The 19,254-nt window shown below is 39.7% G+C and overlaps 1 protein-coding gene across 2 annotated transcripts in view; it reads left to right on the forward strand.

The window, feature by feature from the left end:
• Positions 1-19,254, forward strand: part of GLS (glutaminase) — a 75,120-nt gene that overhangs the window by 49,581 nt on the left and 6,285 nt on the right. The window lies entirely within an intron of this gene.

Here is a 19,254-nt window from a genome sequence, read left to right on the forward strand (position 1 = left end):
ATAACTTAATTTTAGGCCAGTGCTGTAATGTATTTTATTTTCCTTATGATTTTCTTAATGACCTTTTATTTTCCTAGTGCACTATGTATGTTTTAGTGTACTGCTTATATTCTTGGTCAGTGTAGGCTGTTAGTAGTTAAGTTTTGGGGGAGTCAAAAATTATGTGCAGATTTTCAACTACACAAAGAGCTGGTATCCCTAGTTCCCACCACAACATTGTTCAGGGTCAGCTGCACTTTTCCACCCCAACATTGTTCAAGGTCAACTGCACTTTAAATATTTCTATTTGATCAGATCTATCATTTGCATCCAGAGATATCCCAAATATATTAGAGAATTTTAAAACTATTTGAAGGGGAAATACCATTGTTTATAAGAATTTGTATTTGTGGGATTTTTGATAAAATTCTTTGGGGACTAGTAAATAAGGAGTTCAAGTGTCATAATATATTCAATATGTAATGATTGCTTACTTTTAAAGATACAGTTGGAATTTTTTGTTACTATTTTTAATCCATTTAAAGCAAAGGGAGAGGTGACTCAAAAGAGCTTGGTGATCTTGGTCTGACAGTGTAGAGTTTTATAGGCATGCATGTAATGTGGAAAGAAACACTGATAGATACCGATCTATATCCTGGTAATTTATGTATAATGTGTGGGTGTTACATGTGTATGTTTGTAAGTATATATATATCTGTATATGTCTGTCTATCCATCCAACCATTTATCAGTCCATCCATCTTCTGAAAATTAGCAGCAGTTCTTTACACATAGTGTCTTATGTATCAATGGTTCGTTGCTTCATTCCTATCCCAAGTTTTGTCATAGAAGAACTCTTTTTAATTTATTTTTTATTTTTTTCATAGAACTCTTAACGTTTTTGCTGCCCCCACAATTTATAAAATATAACATATTTCCCTTGTTCAATTTAACTCTAAAAGATTGTGATTCCTTTTGTTGTGCCCATTCACTACCTGCACTGTCAGGGCAAGGGGGTAACAGTATTGGGAAACTCTGTAAGAGGCAAAGCAAGAACTATAAATTTCATGTGGAAGTTGAATTTAAGGCAGTCTCCAAAATTTTTTACATGGAAGGATTATATTCAACTGAAAGTAATGTACTCATTTTCAACACCTTATGGAATAGATTTATTCCAAAAACTGCACAATTTTTATTTTTTAAGAATGTGCTTTGCTATTCTCTTGTGAAAATGTGGGTGTTTGTTCTAACTACTCTTAAATTCTAGAATGTAATTTTTAAAAAAAGGTAGCATGATTTCTGCCTAGTTCCTTTACTATTTTATAGTAAATGTTATGTTTACATTGTATAATAAAACCAAAGCCAGCTGTTGGAGATACAGCTGCTATGATGCATCGTGACCTATCCTTCAGTTTTCACCTAGATTTCAGAAGAGACTTTTACCTTAGTGTATTTTGCATTCTCTGTCATGGAGCTCAAAGGCAAAATAAAACAGGAAAATATATCCAAATAAACTAAGTTCAACCACTTTTATTTCATATTGTAGCATAGTTAAAAACATTTGTTTCTTACACAGATAGAAATGGAAGGAATTTAATTGGACTGGGAGAGGTTCTGTTACTCCTCTTCTCTCTTCCCCTGCCCAAGTAGTTTATCAAAGCGAATTCCATACAGACCTGAAGAAATTTAGAGTTCTACTTAGTCTCTTTTACTTTAGTTTTTAAAACTACTATAAAAGGCATCTTAGAGGGACGCCTGGATGGCTCAGTGGTTGAGCGTCTGCCCTCAGCTCAGGGTGTGATCCCAGTTCCGGGATCGAGTCCCAAGCCTGCTTCTTCCTCTGCCTGTTTCTCTGCCTCTCTGTGTGTCTCTCTCGAATAAATAAATAAAATATTTTAAAAATAATAAAAATAAAGGCATCTAGAGCAAAATCTGTGCAACATAAAACAGCTGGCAAAAATGACATTAAAGGGTCCTTAAATAATAATAGAAAAGGTACTTTTCTATTATTATTTAAATAATAGAAAGTACTTACTTTTTAAATAGAAGATGTTAAAAAAAATAAAAAATAAAAATAGAAGATGTTAAGGAGAATGATCATAAATCTTTAATGAAGTGATTCTATTATACTGTAATTTTAAAATGTTCTTTATATTTTGAAATATGAAAGATTATTAATTTTAAGGCTTACTTTACCATTTGTTTTGTAGATTGTAGATCCACTTTAGTGGTCTTTATAAGTTGTAGCTGTAGAGATTTTTAAGATCAGCAAAATGGGGGACCCCTGGGTGGCTCAGCAGTGTAGCACCTGCCCTCAGCCCAGGGCGTGATCCTGGAGTCCTGGGATCGAGTCCCACGTCGGGCTCCCTGCATGGAGCCTGCTTCTCCCTCTGCCTGTCTCTCTGCTTCTCTCTCTCTGTGTCTCTCATGAATAAACAAATAAAATCTTTAAAAAATAAAATATGCCAAATGTATAAAGTCTTTGTTGATTAAACTTTTATAATGGCTTTCTAATCAATTAGATTAACCTTTAACTAAAATGAGTGATAGAAAATAGCACTTGAGTGTACTGCCTTTTTTGGTGGTGTCTGGTATTTTTTGCATAAATTTTTATTGAGAACTGTTGTGTATGGGGTAAAAAAAAAAAAAAGAACAAATTATGATTCTTGGTGCCAAATGCTGTGATGATACAGTTCGGTTTGGAGGCTCACAAGAAAAAGTAATGAAATGACAAGTTTTGGCAATTGATCTCATAACACTGTTATTAGATTTTCAACTCTAAATCTCATTTACTAACTCAGAAATATTTAGTTAAATCTCAGTGATAAAGGACGACTTGGTATATCTGTTTTTAAGCCAAATTTTAATATCTGAGGATGTGAGTTTTCTGGACATGGTATTATTAAAAATAATTGGTTTTTTTTCATTATTTACCTTCTGAAATACTTCCAATGCTAATACCCCAGATGATTGAAATTATCTGTCAAGAAGGCTTAGCATTTTCCCTTTCTTTCTTTCTTTCTTTCTTTCTTTCTTTCTTTCTTTTTCTTTTTCTTTTTCTTTTTCTTTTTCTTTTTCTTTTTTAAGATTTTATTTATTTGACAGAGCGAGCAAGTGCACAATCAGGACGTGGCAGGCAGAGAGAGAAGGAGAAGCGGCTCCTAGCAGGTGCAGAATCTGATACAGGGCTCCATCCCAGGACCCTGGGATCAGGACCTGAGCCGAAGGCAGGCACTTCACTGACTGAGCCACCCAGATGTCCCTGGAAGGCTTAACTTTTAAAAGGAAAAGTTCTTAAACAGTTTTAGATTTGTTTCCATATTAACATGTCTGGTAATTTTAAATCTCTGTCCCGTAATTCCACTTTGGAACCCTGAGTTACAGTTCTAGTTCATATTCTCTAAACAGCTGAAGAATTTTTTATTTTTAAAACATAGTTCAGCCTTTCTAGATCTTTGATGTTCTTTCATTTATCATAATCTCATAATTTTTTAGAATTTGATGATTGAGGGGCACCAGGGTGACTCAGTTGTGTCCAACTCTTGATTTCGGCTCTGGTGTCATGATCTCAGGGTCATGAGATCAAGCCCCAAGGTCAGCTCTACCCAGGGCATAGAGCCTGCTTAAGATTCTCTCTCTCTCTACCCCCTGCCCTTCCCCCAGTTGCACGTAAGCAAGCTCTCTAAGAAATAATGTAAATAAGAATCCCATAACTGTGCTTGAAAGTTAAATAAATCCTAAAGTTTATCTGGTGCAAACTCCGACTTCAGTCAACCCCCTTTTCCAGATTTCTTAGCACCTTGCTTTCTCAGTTAACATATGTAGAATATTTTTTTTCTCTGTCTTCATGGAGTTTGGTCTGTTTTGTGTTTTGTTATGACAGCCGTTTGTTTATTGGTTATTTCTAATGAAAAGCATAATTGGCAATAGTTAAAATGACTAAGTTATTTGGCAAACTGATTGTCCCATCAGTGTTTGTTAAAACAACTTAATTGTATTTTTCTAGTAAACAGTCTTATGCCACAATTTATAAAGACTAGTAAAGTTAGAAGTGAATGTTACAATTCTAAATATAAAACATTACCCTGGAACCTTTGAAAGAAAAGTAAGTGTAGCAAAAATGTGGTTCTAAATATAGATGTTGCACCATTTGCTTTTTAAAATAAGTTCCTTTGGGGTTAGGTTATATATATAAGTAAAAAGGTCAAATAAGCAAAAGGTTATGGGAGTTCTAAACAAATGTTTTCTAGAAGAAAAAATCTTTTTCTCTGCAAATTAGCTTTTCTCAGCACATACTATACAAAATATCTAGCTTATTTCCTTTATTTTTAGTTTACATATTGGGATCTCTGGGTGGCTTCAGAACAAGGCACCTCATTTGTCAGTGTAATATATTATTCTATCATGTATATTGTCCTTAGCACTATTTTCCATTTCATAGTTCTGGATTGATTGATTTTTTAAAGGAAACTTAATATTGCTGTTCTTGAAAAGCATTACTTTTTAAAAGCCTTTGTTGACTTAGAAATGTTACAACTTAAAATATTATTTTAAAAAAAGTATGAGTTTCTTCCCAAAATTTATTATTTTTTTTTTATATATTTTTTTTCTTTATTTATTTATGATAGTCACACAGAGAGAGAGAGAGAGGCAGAGACACAGGCAGAGGGAGAAGCAGGCTCCATGCACGGGGAGCCCGATGTGGGATTCGATCCCGGGTCTCCAGGATCGCGCCCTGGGCCAAAGGCAGGCGCCAAACCACTGCGCCACCCAGGGATCCCTCTTCCCAAAATTTAAACTTGGCTAATAGGTAGCTCTTTTTCCCACAAGTTTATGTAGATAAAAACCTGAACTTTTAGGAGACTGGCTCTTACTGAGTATAATCTGCTTGTTTTCACATTATACTTACTAAAGTAGAATGGCCTTGAAGTACTCCCATCAGTTATACTAGTATAACTATTCATATTTGGACCATTCCATTGAAAAAATAAAATTGAAATGATAACTGTTAGCCTTTCGTTAAACTTCTCTTTCTAATTACTAGTTTTCATGATTTTGTATGTGCCTTTCACAAATCATCACTAAGGGGCTATTATTACAAATTATCCTTTGAGGGATTCATTTAATTCCATTAAATGAGATTAATTATGTTGTATAAAACCATGGTATAAATTATTCATTGGACTCCATCAACATTTTGTTGCTTTGTTCTTTTGCATAGTCACAATTAAAGATCCTAATTGAAAAATTCAAAATATATTAATTTCAAGTATTCTTTTTTAAGTTTTTTTCCCTCATAACTCATTTTTGGCTGAAAATGAGGTGACATAAAAATTACTTCAAAGTTACTCATAAAAATGGGGTTTCATTTCAAGCCTTTGTATTGCTGATATGTTCATTTCCAAATCTTGTTAACATTTGCTATTCTAGGGTTACTTTCTTTAAAAAGTTAACATAAGTGTTAAAATTCAAACTTTTTTCATTATAATAAAGTTTGTTGGTAATTTATTATTTTACCTTCAACTTTGAATGCATACATCTGTGTGTCCAGGTCTATGCACAAGATTTATAATATAAATAAAGAAATGAACTAAATAATGTTTCTACTTCTAATTGAAATGAATGTTATAGTTTTTGAACAATGAAAGTTTATTAACATCTCTTGATGAAATTATAGAACAAGTGATTTGTTAAAATTCTACGATGACTAATACTAATAACCCTTTTAAATCATTCCAATAAAATATTCCTGCATTAATGTCTCTTCTTTTTACCTGAAAGAGAAACTTTAGAGAATGGTTTTAGGAGGTGGGGAAGTAAAGCTTAACTTTCTATTGATGGGTTTGTGAAGTGTTTCAACTAAAACAGGATATTAAAACAAAACTTTTTAATAATAGTATGTATGATTTTTTTTTCACCTGAAGGAGAAACAAAGGAGAAAGAAAACTAACTTGCTGTTTTTAGCCAAGTAATAAAAACTTGAGAAGCTTTAATTTTTATTTTGTCTCTGTTGTGCAATTTTATTTTACATCCACCATATATGTCTGCCACAGAATCAGCACTGCTATTTGTTTGGTATTCCTTATGTTTTGGGCTTTGTCATGTATTAGTGCATTTACCTCATATTTAGGGACTCTGGATAAAGGGCTGTTGCTATGTTTGCCTCTTGAGTTTTGTAGTGTTTGCTTTGCAAAAATTCCCATTCATTGCTGTCATGAATTTTAGAATTTTTTTTTAGTCAGGAATTTGCAATCTTAAAAAAAAAAGGAATTTACAATCTTCTGCAAAAGTTCTTAATAGATTGAAACTTGTGGTTTACCTAGTGTTGTTTGGACTTAAATAGGATCAGTGAATACTGGAAAGTTGGGGACATAGAAACCTAATGTATACAAGGCATGAAGTTTTTTTTTTCTGGCCTGAACTTCTGATTCTTGTTTTCTAACTTAAAAATGCATATAAATTTTCTTCTCTGTTACCTACTTTATTATTTTTTAAAACATAGTATTTACTACAAGTTCTGTGACTTTTTCTCCAGAGTTGGGGTAAAATTGGCTTCAGGAACATGTACCATTCTCATTCATTTTAACATAGGACAGTAATGGTTAGTCTGTAAACAGTCTTAATCGCAGGCTTGAAGTTACCATTTGTTCCTAAAATTGGCAGTGATTTTAAAAAGGATGTCTCATTTATACCTGCTGCCAGAGACCTTGGAAGTCTAGAGTTCCTGTCTCAGTCCCTTATCACAAGAAGTTTAACCGATTAAGACTGAATATACAGTGATGAGTCCTCCAAATTGTGGGCCAAAATTTAGATAATCTGTTTGCTCAGATCCTGCAGTTTTCTGTAGACTTCCCCTTTTGCTTTCAGTATCAGTAATTTCAGTCTGCTCTAGCAACTGTACCTGCCCAATACACCACCAGCAAAAACCTGACAACATCAAATCTTGAATAGCATGACTTTTAACCAGTGCAGTGCTTTGAGAATTTTTTTAATCCTTCTAAAGCCTAAGTAGGAACTATTATTACCTCTATAGATCTGTATAGATCTTGTAAGTTCCCTAAAGTCACAGAACTTTTATATCTATAGCATTAGGATTTGTACCCAGACAGTTTTGCTTCCAGAGCTCATTGTTTTGACCATAGACTATATTATTTCCCATTGCAAGATGTAAGTGGAGCAACTTTTGTCTCCTTGTTAATAAAATTGGGATATTCCATGAGAACGTAAGGACAATAACAGTTTCAGAGTGCTTTGCTAGAACAAAAAGGGGAATTTCATATCAAACAAGGTTATCCTGTAATAATTTCAATTTTCATTGTATGTAATACAGGCAATGTCTCCATCACACGTCCCCAGTATCCTATGATCGTCATATGTGCATGTATTTATTTCATTCATAGAGAAGAACTTTCTATCTCCAAAGATACTTTTGTGATGGGAGGTTATTATTGGCGGGGACGGGGGGAGGCTTTCAGCAGACAGCACATTTATTCTAAAATGTTTGTGTAAGTGGGAAAGTTAAGTCCAATATTACTTAACCACAGCAGATAACAGATCAGCCCTAAATACTACAGTGAAATCGTTTTTTAATTTAGCTTTCTTATAAGTGCTTTTCATTATTTAAAAAGTTTCCTCATTGTATATTTCTACAGCACTAAATATAAATTGCTATATTAGCACTAAAAGCTGATGTTTGTTGTAACTCTTTAAAACTTGTAAGATTCATTTTTAAATCGTTTTAAATCTTTTTGTGTGTCTCCTTTAAATGTCTGTCAGCTAACCTTAATTTTAAAACTTTTGTAAACCGTGACTCCATAAAGCTTTTCTTAAAGCTCAGTTGTAGGGGTTTTCATTAATCTTACATAGAAGAATTCTATGATCTGGAACCTTAACATCCAAAAGTGAATTTTTCTTCGTTCACTTACTTTTAGGGTAAAATGTATTTTGAGACTAGAATGATTCAGTGATTAAAAACAAAACAGTTTGTATTTTCATCTACCATCATTTGTAGTTCTTGTATATGTGATTTATTTTAATGATAAGGTTAGAAACAAAATCACAGAAACATGCCATGTGTACTGGACTATGAAGAAACACAATTCTGCTATTAAATTATATCTAAAAAATGAATTCTTCTTAATTCTAATGCCCTTACTCAGGGAAGCTGGTAGTAAACGTACCTATTTTCCAATTAAATTGTTCCTCCAATATTGCTTTTATAATAATGTAGTAGGATACAAGAGTAGTCAAATAGTTCCTTCTTTATATGATGCTGCTCATCCACTAAAGTGGCTATAAGAAAAGTAACAGGATTGTTCTGGTTTCTAGGCCTCCAATTAATTATTATTAGCCCCAGTTTAATTAGTTAACAGCTTTTCATTTATAATACCAAGAATTTTATTTTCCTCTTGTGTGAGTTTTTTTTCTCTTCACTTCAGGTAGTACATATAGCTCGCCTACCAATATGTCTAATAGATCCCGCTATTTAAGTGCAGATGTGTAACTTTTCCTTTTTTTTTTTTTTTTTTTTTTTTTGCTTTTTTCCTACTAAGAACTAGTTGTCTCTCCATATTTCACAGGTTTTTGTTTAAGCAGCACACAATTAGTTTAAGATATTTAGTAAATTTAAATTGATGGAGTAGTTCAGATTTTATAAAAATTAGCTTTAGCATTATCCTATTGTTCATTCACTAAGTACTTCTTCAACCAATATTTATTTGTCTCTTTCCTGTTACTTGTTAGATACTGCAGAGTGCTTAGGATGTGTGGTAGTGAATGAGTGATCAAGCCCTTGATGTTTGCAACCTAGAAGGGGATGCAGGTCTTGAATAACTAATAAAATAGCTAAAATGGTGATAAGTGATTTGTTCAAACTGACCCATTTAGATCTAGATTTTTTTTTTTTTTTTAGATCTAGAACTTTTTAGCTTATTAAGGAGGTGAGACGGTATATAGCAAATGGCACTTTTTATACACCTATACAATAGACTTCATGAGATGAATGTACAGTGTAGTTAAAGAACATGCACACTGGTCTTCAGTAAAACTTCTAATGTTTTATTTAAGAAATACACAAATATAATAAATGATAGAAAAGTACAAAGTGCCAGCAGAGGGTATAGCAAAAGACTTCATTTTGTCTGGATGAATAGGTATGGTTGGTTTTTCCTCAAAGGTGATACTTAAGTTTTGCATGAGTTAGAGGACGGGTGAGGATTATAGGACAGTCTGCCTTGGAGGGACAAGAAGGAGCTCATTTGTGAAAGTGAAAGAAAGCAAAAATGATAGAAGAGTGAGGCAAAGTGAATGGAGATTGGCAAGATCACATGATGTAGGGTACTGTGTCCTAACTTTAAGGTACAGAATCCTAGGGCACAACCTCAGAGATTGGTTTAAGCATCTACATTTTTAAACAAGCACCCCAGGTGCTTCTGCTGCAGATAGTCCCCTGAACACAGTTTGGGAAATAATTTACATAGGATCTTACATACCACATTAAGAGTTTTGGACTATGTAAAATGCAATGGGAAACTTTAGGGCTTCTAAGAAGGGGAATGACATGATTTGTCTTTAAAACCCTGCTTTGTGGGCAATTGATCAGAGGCAGACAAAAGTCGAAGTTCTGGGCCTCAGGTGGGACGTGATAGTGGCTTAGAATAGGAAAATAGACATGAGAAAAGTGAGCAGGAGACGCATACAGGAGATGCAGTTGGCAGCACCAAGTGGTAGCATTTGGTGGGTGAAAAGGAGGAGATGTCAAGTGGACAACCAGGTTTTAGTATAAGTGATAGGGGAGATGGAGCTGCATTTCTAAGATGGAGAACATCGGAGAAGCAAACCTTGGGAGTACGGGGAGAAATTAATTTTGATTGTTTAACAATTAAAGGGTATATTTGACTAAATAGATACCAAGAGGATCATTAATAGGGACTTAGATGAATGGGGTTATTTTTCTAATATAACAAGTCGGGGTTGGGATCCCTGGGTGGCACAGCGGTTTGGCGCCTGCCTTTGGCTCAGGGCACGATCCTGGAGACCCGGAATCGAATCCCACGTCGGGCTCCCGGTGCATGGAGCCTGCTTCTCCCTCTGCCTGTGTCTCTGCCCCCCCCCCTCTCTCTCTCTCTCTCTCTCTCTCTGTGACTATCGTAAAAAAAAAAAAAAAAAAGTCGGGGTAGAAAATCCAGGAAGTGTGCCAGCAATAAGATATACTTAGGCTCCAGCCACCCTTAGTGTGTTGACGTTAGGCCTCCTGCCTGTCCCCTTACAGTTGCAAGGTAACTGTTCACTTTAGCCTCACTTGTGTGGTCAAAGTGGAAGAAGAAAAGGAGGAGGGATACCTAAGTCAGACGAGTTTCCTAGAAACCCATCTGACATGTACTGACCACGGCAGCAGCTACAAGATGATCTAGGGAAGGATTTCTAGATGCCACATTGCTGTGCCTAACTAGCAGAGATTCACTTAGCATGAATGGGGTAGGAAATAGGTGATAGGTAGGCACTTGGCAGTGTGAGAAAACTAACTTCCATTTGGCATATTTGTGAGATTCCCAAGTAGCGATGTGGGGTATCAGATGTAGGCCTAAACCTTAAGAAAGTGGTCCCTGTGGGAGAGTACATTTGAGACTGTCAAGCCATGTAGATTGCTCCAGGAGACAGTGCAGAATGAGAAGGAACCTTAAGGAACTCCCATTTTAAAAGTAGGATAGGGGGCACCTGGGTGGCTCAGTGGTTGAGTATCTGCCTTGGGGCTCAGGGCATGACCCCGGGGGTCTCGGGATCGAGTCCCATGTCGGGCTCCCTGCAGGGAGCCCGCTTCTCCCTCTGCCTGTGTCTCTGCTTCTCTTTCTCTGTGTCTCATGAATAAATAAATAAAATCTTAAAAAAATGTAATAAAAGGCTAGAACAGTAGGTCTCCCACTAGGGAAAAATGTCCCATTAGGAGAAAATCCAGCATATCCTTGTAGAACTCAAGGAAAGAGCAGATAGGCGTGAAGTATGATGAGGGATGTCTATTTACATAATCTCTAATTTTCTTTTCGTGTGAAAGTGCCCTTTTATTTTAGTAAATGATAGTAGAAGTTGGTAGGGTTTTTATTGTATGTGCTCAGAAAATAAAAAAAATTGGCAGCCCGTATTGGTAACCTCTTCCCCACAGTTAAAATTTCCTTGGCTTTGCGATCTAAAGTCCGAGAACTATTGGAGTGGAGCGAGTGTGGCTGCTGGTAGAAAAGACCCAGTTAAGAAGGTGAACCTGATACAGATACAGGAGAGTGGAAACGGCCGATAAAGCGCTGTCTCTGGAAAGAAACGGAGCTCTCAGCACAAGTGGAGGATTAGGTTTGGTGGGAGGAAAAGCGTCTCTTCCCATAAAATAGGACATCTAGAGGCAGGCAGGCAGGTTTGCAGACCTGGAGGGAGAAGTTGAAATTTGTCTGTTGGTTCCCACTTTCCTGAAGAGTATAAAAGGAGGTTTTCAAAAAAACAAAACAAAACAAAACAAAAAAATAGGCTTTCTGGGGAGAATGAGTTGGGGTTGGAGGGAGCCTGGTTTCAGGGCATGTAGAAGCTAAGAAGGGGTGTTCTCGGAGAGCAGGGCAGAGCTGAAGAAAATGAGCAGCATTATCAGACTACAGCTGAGGTTGATAACTGGATTTGCAGTGGTGCTAATCTGTCCGTTGCCACCCGCCTCCCTCCACCCGTTACCCTAGGTCTGCATTCCAAATTTAGGTTCAGGAGCTGCAGAAGATCAGGCAAGGGATCTTAGAGCATTTGCCAGATAGTGATTTTAACAGCAGGCTTTGGAATCTACTTTGGATTGAAATCCATTTAGGCTTTCTTTGTTTAGAATTTGATTCTGCTTAAAGAATATTTTATTTTATTATTTTTTAAGATTTTATTTATATATTCACGAGAGAGAGAGAGAAAGAGAGAGAGAGGCAGAGGGAGAAGCAGGCTGCATGCAGGGAGCCCGATGCGGGACTCAATCACAGGTCTCCAGGATCACGCCCTGGGCTGAAGGGCAGCGCTCAACCGCTGAGCCACCGAGGGATCCCCTGCTTAAAGAATTTTAAACTAGGATAGATTACACGAACAGGGGAGTTGTGTGTATTACTTTGCCACGGCCATATCTTCCTTGCTTCACATAAAATAGTGCTGAAAAGAATTACAACTGTTAAAATATGGATACATGCTAAGCGGTCTCCTGATAAAGGCCCTGAGAATGGTGCTGGAGTGATTTTTTGGCCGGGGGTGGATTGGGGGTGGCTATTAGTACAGATTTTTTCGTATAGTGTTACAGTGCATTATGTTTAAAGGTCTTAAAAATATCCTATTCTCTAGCAGCCTCCTGTGATACGTGCTGGAGGAACCTGTTTGATATCACAGTGTCTAGGAAAGTGCTTTGAAAAGTGCACAGCACTGGGCCTGTTTCGGGTGCTGCCGTAGAGCCAGCCTGTCGGACAATCCGTAGTAGAATTGTAAAATTAACATTAACAAATGTAGAGAATGAAGCATGGCTCTCTGGAGATGAGAAGTTTCTAAAACCAAAGCAGTAAGAGTGTACTGTGGTTGGAATAACTAGACTGTCCGCGTCCCTGTGCCTTGCTTTGTTGCAACAACGTTTAGGGCATGCAAAGGGGAGAGTGGTCCTTTAAATTGACCTAATTCTGCCTCTACTGCTGCCGAATCTTTGTTTTGTTTCTTGGCAGGAAGAGAAGCCCACCTCTTTTCAGGGACCTCGTGTATATATTTTTTATTTCTACCAGACAGCAAGAATCTTTTGATTCTGTTTGCTCCGATCCTGGCTTGTTTGTTTGTTTATTTGTTCATTCTTTGGTTTTTGTTTAAAGTATCGTGTATAAGAATTTGGTGACCGGTTTCTTCTCTTTCTTATTCTTTGCTTTTAGTTTCTTTGACTCTTTGGGGTTTTACCTACTTGTCTTTTTAGTTAATCATCATTGTAAATGAACATGGTACTTGCCCCTGCCGGAAGTGTGGCACCTTGTCCTCTCTATCTGAGCACCCTGATGTAATGTTAACTGCTCTTTATGGTGTTTCACGAATATTTGTATAAAAGAAAGAGAGCGGAGAAGACCATGAATATGAGCCTTTGATAGCTGTCTGTGTCATATAAATACTCCTAGGTTTGCCACATGGAAAATGCACTTCTGTTCTTCAGAGAAGTAACTGCCTTCTCCCTTGCTCGTTTCAAGTTTCCTCCTCTGTTTGTGGCTGACTTGTTCATTAGGATGCCGTTTGTCATTGCCACACAGAGCTACACCGCTAGCTCCTTCTATGCTTGGACCTAAAAGGAGGGTCGCTAATGGGTTTTGTTAGGGAATCTCCTGGCCCTGTAGATAGAGCCTAGTAGTTGGGAGCACTGACCAGAGCCCCAGTCAGGCCGGGATGAGCTCCCACTGTGCCGCTCACCAGCATGATTACTCTGCACAAGTTAATTTGAATGCATTACCCTTCATTCTCTCTCTTGAATAATAGCAGATAGTCCTGTTGAAAGCACTTAAAGCTCAGTCCAGAGAGAGTAGGTACTTCCTATTAGCTGTTTTTTCCCTAAATAATGTATAATCTGAATTTTTGTCTTCGTGGGTCATGATACAATCATGAGTTCTTATTTCTTTGATACAATCATGAGTTCTTATTTAAGAATAAGTAGAATTATTTAAGGTTAATCTGTTCATTGAGAAATGTTGAAAATGGTGTGCGTAGGAGAGTTTATTCATTAATGAAGCAGAATGCAGTTATTTGGAGCTGCCATTTAGAGGCTGTATTTTGTAAGTGTAATTTCTATGCTCTTCTTTAGAGTAAATTTTACTGTCAATTTATTCCTCTCTATTAAAATGTCTGTAGGAGAACCTCCTGCGTTCATGTAAAAATTTGGAAATGTCATGAAATTGCTGAACTGTTACTTCCTTAAAGGATTTTCTCTAATCCTCTGGTCATGTCAGTTTGGATTAATTTCGTCTATATATAGTAGATTAATAATTGTGTTTAAATGTCAGTGGGAGACATTAGTAGCCTATAGCCTCATACTCCTCTTCAACTTTCTAATTATGAAAGTACTGTGGTTTTGTTTTACATGTCCGTATGATATTAAATAAGCTCGTATTAAATATTTGTATGAATATTAAAAAGGGAAAGGAAATATCTTTGGTCACATACACATTGCTCAGGCTTATATTTCCACCCTTGTTGGTAAGAGATTAATTTACATTTGCTGACAACTTAAAATTTGTCTTCAGCTATACTATAAGAGGTTTGTATTTCTTAATCCGACCTTAAGAAAATTATTTATGAAAGAAGGCTAAAAACTTACTTTCACTTAAAGTCTCTACAAGGCCAAGTTGGCGTGAAGTTTTTAAAACAAAATTGGATCTGGAATGATGATGGTTTATTTAACAGATGAAGAAGAGTATCTGTTCCATGGCAACAGATACTGTAGTGAGTTGGAAATGAGAGAGCAGCTTACGTCAAGCTGGAAGTGGTAGGAACGGAAGGATGGTTTTTCAGTCACCTCCTTTTTCTTCATTAAAGCCTTTCCAAAAGGGCTGCATTAGTTTTTGTATGAAGACAGAAATTAATGATGAAAAACGAGGGTAACCACTGTGGTGCAGTTGCTAACAGAGTTGGAAGTAAAATACTTGGAGTAAAGCTAATGAATCGGTCCTCCTTTCCTTCCTCCCTCTTCGTCTCTCGTCTCTGACCCATCCCTTCCAAACCGCCCTCCTTCCTTCTGATATTTAGCAAAGGACCTTTATGGATCAGAGCTAAATTGCTATTTAATCCTTTGGTTTCCTTCTGTCCTTTGGGTAACAGTTTGAGCTCTGTTAAGGGCTCACATCACCACGGTCTGGTTGTAGGAATTAAGAATGCAGCCCAGCTACATTACTAATTCATTTGCCATATGACCTTGAGCCAAGGTCCTCCACGCCAGTGGTAGTAATAAATAAAATATACCTATAATTTTATCTTACAACCAGCCTGTGTCAGAAGTGTTTAAAAACAATTGCAACTTTTTAAAATGCTGATTTTTTTCAAGGTGGTTCACCATAGAAATGCAAAGAGATCTTACATAATTCTAACTGCTGCTTTGTAGAGAATTAAGACATTGGGGAGGAGGAGACAAAAGTCACACAACTCAACTTCTAACCAGGCTTAAAATGAATAAAATGATAGGATTGGAGAGTTAGGAATACCTTGTTTTAGAATTGTAAAATTGAAAGATCATCTCCAGCTACTTCTAGCTGTTTTTTTTGGGGGAAAAAAAGTATAGTTTTGATATGCCAAGCATGCTAGTGCTAAATGAACTCCTGTGAACTGTAGCATTTTTGTCCTACTGTTGTCATGACTTCGTATAAATAAACGAAGATAAGGTTGTCTGGTTCTGACAGGTTCCAACACAGATTTGATAAGGAAAATGTAGTAGTACTAGAAAACGTGCAGTATAAAGGGAAAACTGGTTAACCTTTAATTTATAGATATGTAGTGGCTACCTGCCCAAGTGAAGCTTCTCTTTACTGTGGAGAGGCATACATTAGACCCTGGGGCCCTTCGTGTACGTGGGCTCCTGTTGACCTGCGGAAGCTCTGCCACTTTGTACTGAGGAGCGTCCTCGAAGCAGACCCCTGCTTGTGTCTCGACAATTACTGTTAACTGTTTCCTACACTGGCTGCCGCTGCCACCTTATTCTTTTTGCTCTGTTCTTTATTTTTTTTTTTTTGCTCTGTTCTTTAAATTCAACTTGCCAATGTATAGTACAACACCCAGTGCTCATCCCATCAAGTGCCCTCCTCCGTGCCCATCCACTGGCCTTCTTGATGGCATTTTAGAAAGTAGCTTAACGCAAGTATCCATTAGGGAGGCAGGGGGCCGAGCCTTCCTCCAGGGCTGGCACCCCCCTCCCCCATTCTTTGCAAGGGTTGGGTACCTGTTGGCACGAGTCCTCTCCTCCAGTTTGGTTCACGATGCTCCTCATTCCCGAGACTGTGCCAGTGCAGCTGGCAAGATTTGCGGGACCCTTTTAACCAAGACCAGGAAGTGGACTGTCCGCAAATGAAGTCATGTTCCTTCCATCCGCGGTCTCAAAACTGTTAAAAGCTGTTGCATTTTTCTTTCTTGGCGTTCTACCCATGGCTTGTTCCGTGATTTATGCCAGCCTTAAAACTACAGGTGGCTATTTGCTGGAGATAAATGTGGTTTTCATTTTCAATGGTGCCAGTGTCTGTGCTGCCTCCTGGCATTTTTCTGTCCAGAAGTAAGTGGCACTCGCTGTGTGACCAGGCTCCTTTTCTTGATCTGTGATTGGGACCAAATTGAGCCCTGCAGCTAGCCTTTTGTTCTCATGGGAAGAGTACTAAGCTTCCATGCTACCCTTTAATAAATTTTTTTAAGGCAAGCTAGTGTATTTTCCCCCTGATACATCACAAAACCTTTTTTTTTAAGGGATTTTATTTATTTATGAAAGACACAGAGAGAGAGAGAGAGAGAGAGGCAGAGGGAGTAGCAGGCTCCATGCAAGGAGCCCGATGTGGGACTTGATCTGGGATCTCCAGGATCACGCCCTGGGCTGAAGGCGGCACCAAACCGCTGAGCCACCGGGGCTGCCCTCACAAAGCCTTTGTACATTATAGTTTTCTGGATTTCTCTGAGCTGAAACGTGCTTGTGAATAAAGTACTTTTATGCTCTCAGTGAACTGGTTCTATTCTTAAAATCAGCCTGTCCTGGGACTTATTTAATAAGGAGCTTTAGAACTTTGGAAATATTGAATAATTAAGTGACACAACATATTTTTAAAGAATCTCTTCAAACTAGCTCGGTCTAAATTCAAAATTTTAAAAAAGGGGCTGTCGTTCATGCACGCAGTCACAGAAATACATCGAGTTATTGCTCGGAAGGACTCCTAGACCATAAAGAATAAGAACTATGGGTGGTTAACATATTAATGGTACCCATGTCGGAATTCTGGATTTCTCTTGAGTAGTAGAGGAGATAGGATACATACGTAAACCTACCGAGTGTGATTGATGGTGTCCTCGGCAAACAGGAGGAAGAGGGGGCTTGTGATTGAAGAGACCGGAGTAGAGCTCCTGGAGGAGGGCTGGGAATAGCGCCGCAGTGGAAGCCGGTGGGGGAAGGCGGCTGTCGGCCAGTAACAAGGATGTCGTGTGGCTCAGTAGGAGCAAGGGTACACTTGGGGGATAGTGGGAGCCGTGTCTGGGTGAGGACCCCCGGCACCTGCTGTCACAGACACTGTGCAGACACCTGGCAGCCAGTGACCCAGATGATGAGTGTTGGATGGGGTGGGAGGAGGTGTGGCAGCCGCCAAGGGGCTTTCCCAGGCTCTCTGGCTAGCCCTCGAGGGAATGGAAGGGTCTGACTAGGAATCTAGATGTTCCCAAAAGGAGAAACAGGAGCACAGACACAAGGATACAAGCGAGCAGTAACTAAGGCCAGTTTTGCTCTGTTTGGGGTTGAGAGAGAGAAAAGCAAGGAGGGAGCCAGAGCGAAGAATCTTGAATGCAGGCATAAAGGACTTAAATTTTATCGGGAATGACTTGGGGATTTTTGACCCTCCCACGCTGACAAACCTTTAATGATCAGAGCCGTATTTTGAGAAGATGAGCAGAAATATGTGGGAAAGTTGCGGCAGGTGGAAGGACCAGAAGCAGAGGCAGCGGGGAGGAAGACAACCGATCTGGTAGTGATCTTTTTTTTTTTTTTTTTTTTTTTTTTCTGGTAGTGATCTTTGAAGTAAAAGTCAAAGGAGGTAGAAAAACTAATAAGGATGAAAATGTAATGCCCCAGGTGGTGGCAACAATTTGAATATTTGATGCTTTGGGAGAGAATATGGATTCGTCTGTAAACACATTCTTTTAATTATGGTGTAATTGGTGTAGAGCCTTGTGTAAGTCCAAGGTGTACGATGTGTTGATTGGCGTCCACGCGTGTTTAATGAGCACCTGTTCTGTGTGGTAGGCCCTGGGGCAAAGATACGGTCTCTGCCCCACGTGGAGCGCACAGTTAATGGGGGAAGGGGACGAGAAACCAATCTGAAGATATATATATAACAAAGATTTATATATACACACACACATATAGATATATGATGTGAAATTAATGAAATACATGTATATATGGTGTCAGATAATGATACACGCTCTGAAGAGAAAAAGCAAGTTAAGGGCTAAGGGATGATGAGAAAGAGGGTGGTATCGAAGGACCTGAGATGACATGTAATAGAGACCTGGACGAGGTGAGGCGGGCATCCTGCGTCGGGGGGAGAGCGTGCCGGGCAGCAGCGCTCGGGGAGAAGGGGAGCCCCGAGGACCCCCAGGGGCCCACCTGGCTGGAGGAGACTGGCGGGCCGAGCGGTAGGGAAGCAGGTGCGCAGCGCAGCTGGGGAGCAGGGCAGTCGGCGCCCTGACGTCCACGGGAGGGAAGCCCCTGGGGGTGCCGTGGTCTGGGTTTTCAGGAGAAAGCCTCCCCGGTGGCAGCAGAGGGCTGAGGAATGAGGAGTTAGGGGGCCGGGCAGTCCTGCAGGTGGGGGGGCATGGCGGGGGGTTCCACGCGCACCCGCAGGCAGAGCAGGCGTGTTGACGAGCTGGCCGTGGGTTGTGGGAAACGGCAGCAAGGCACGTCGCCGGGGCCTACCTGGTGGGTTTGCGTGATCAGGGAAAAGGCCGGTTCCCAGCTCTGCCTTCGCAGGAGCAAACCTTCGGCGCGTTTGTCTGAAGAAGGCCCCCTTGTCCCACCAGGTGGACGTGGGTGCTGGGCGCCGCGGGGGGAGAGGAGCACAGGCTGGGAAACCCGCTCCGGCGGCCTGGGGGGCTCGGCGGGGCCCTGATGGTCCCTGAGCGATCGGGTGGACTGAGCCGTCACCCCCAAATGAGGAGCCTGGGGGCAGCTGCTGGCTGGGGGCGGGAGATGCAGCTGCACTCCGTGTGAGTCGGGGTGCCCGGGGAGCGCTCTGGGGCGGCGGCAAGTAGGTGGCGGCAGCGGCAGAGACACCGCGTGACAAGCAGGCGGAGCTGTTGGGTCCAAGCTCAGGGACAAGATGCAGGTTCAGACTGTGGGCTGGGCGGTCCGTGGGGCGAGGGGCGCGTGAGGCCTCACAGGAGAGCCGAGCTGCGCAGGGAGGGGGTGCCTTGGGAGCACCTCCGCAGAGGGAAGCGGGGAGGACTGCAGCGCAGGCTCAGGGATGCGGGGGCCAGGTCCCTGGGGAGGCCGGGCTTCCGGGCTTGGATGGTCCTCCAGGGAGG

The sequence above is a fragment of the Canis lupus genome, chromosome 37, assembly GCF_003254725.2.
Source record: "Canis lupus dingo isolate Sandy chromosome 37, ASM325472v2, whole genome shotgun sequence".
Taxonomy (NCBI): Eukaryota; Metazoa; Chordata; class Mammalia; order Carnivora; family Canidae; genus Canis; species Canis lupus.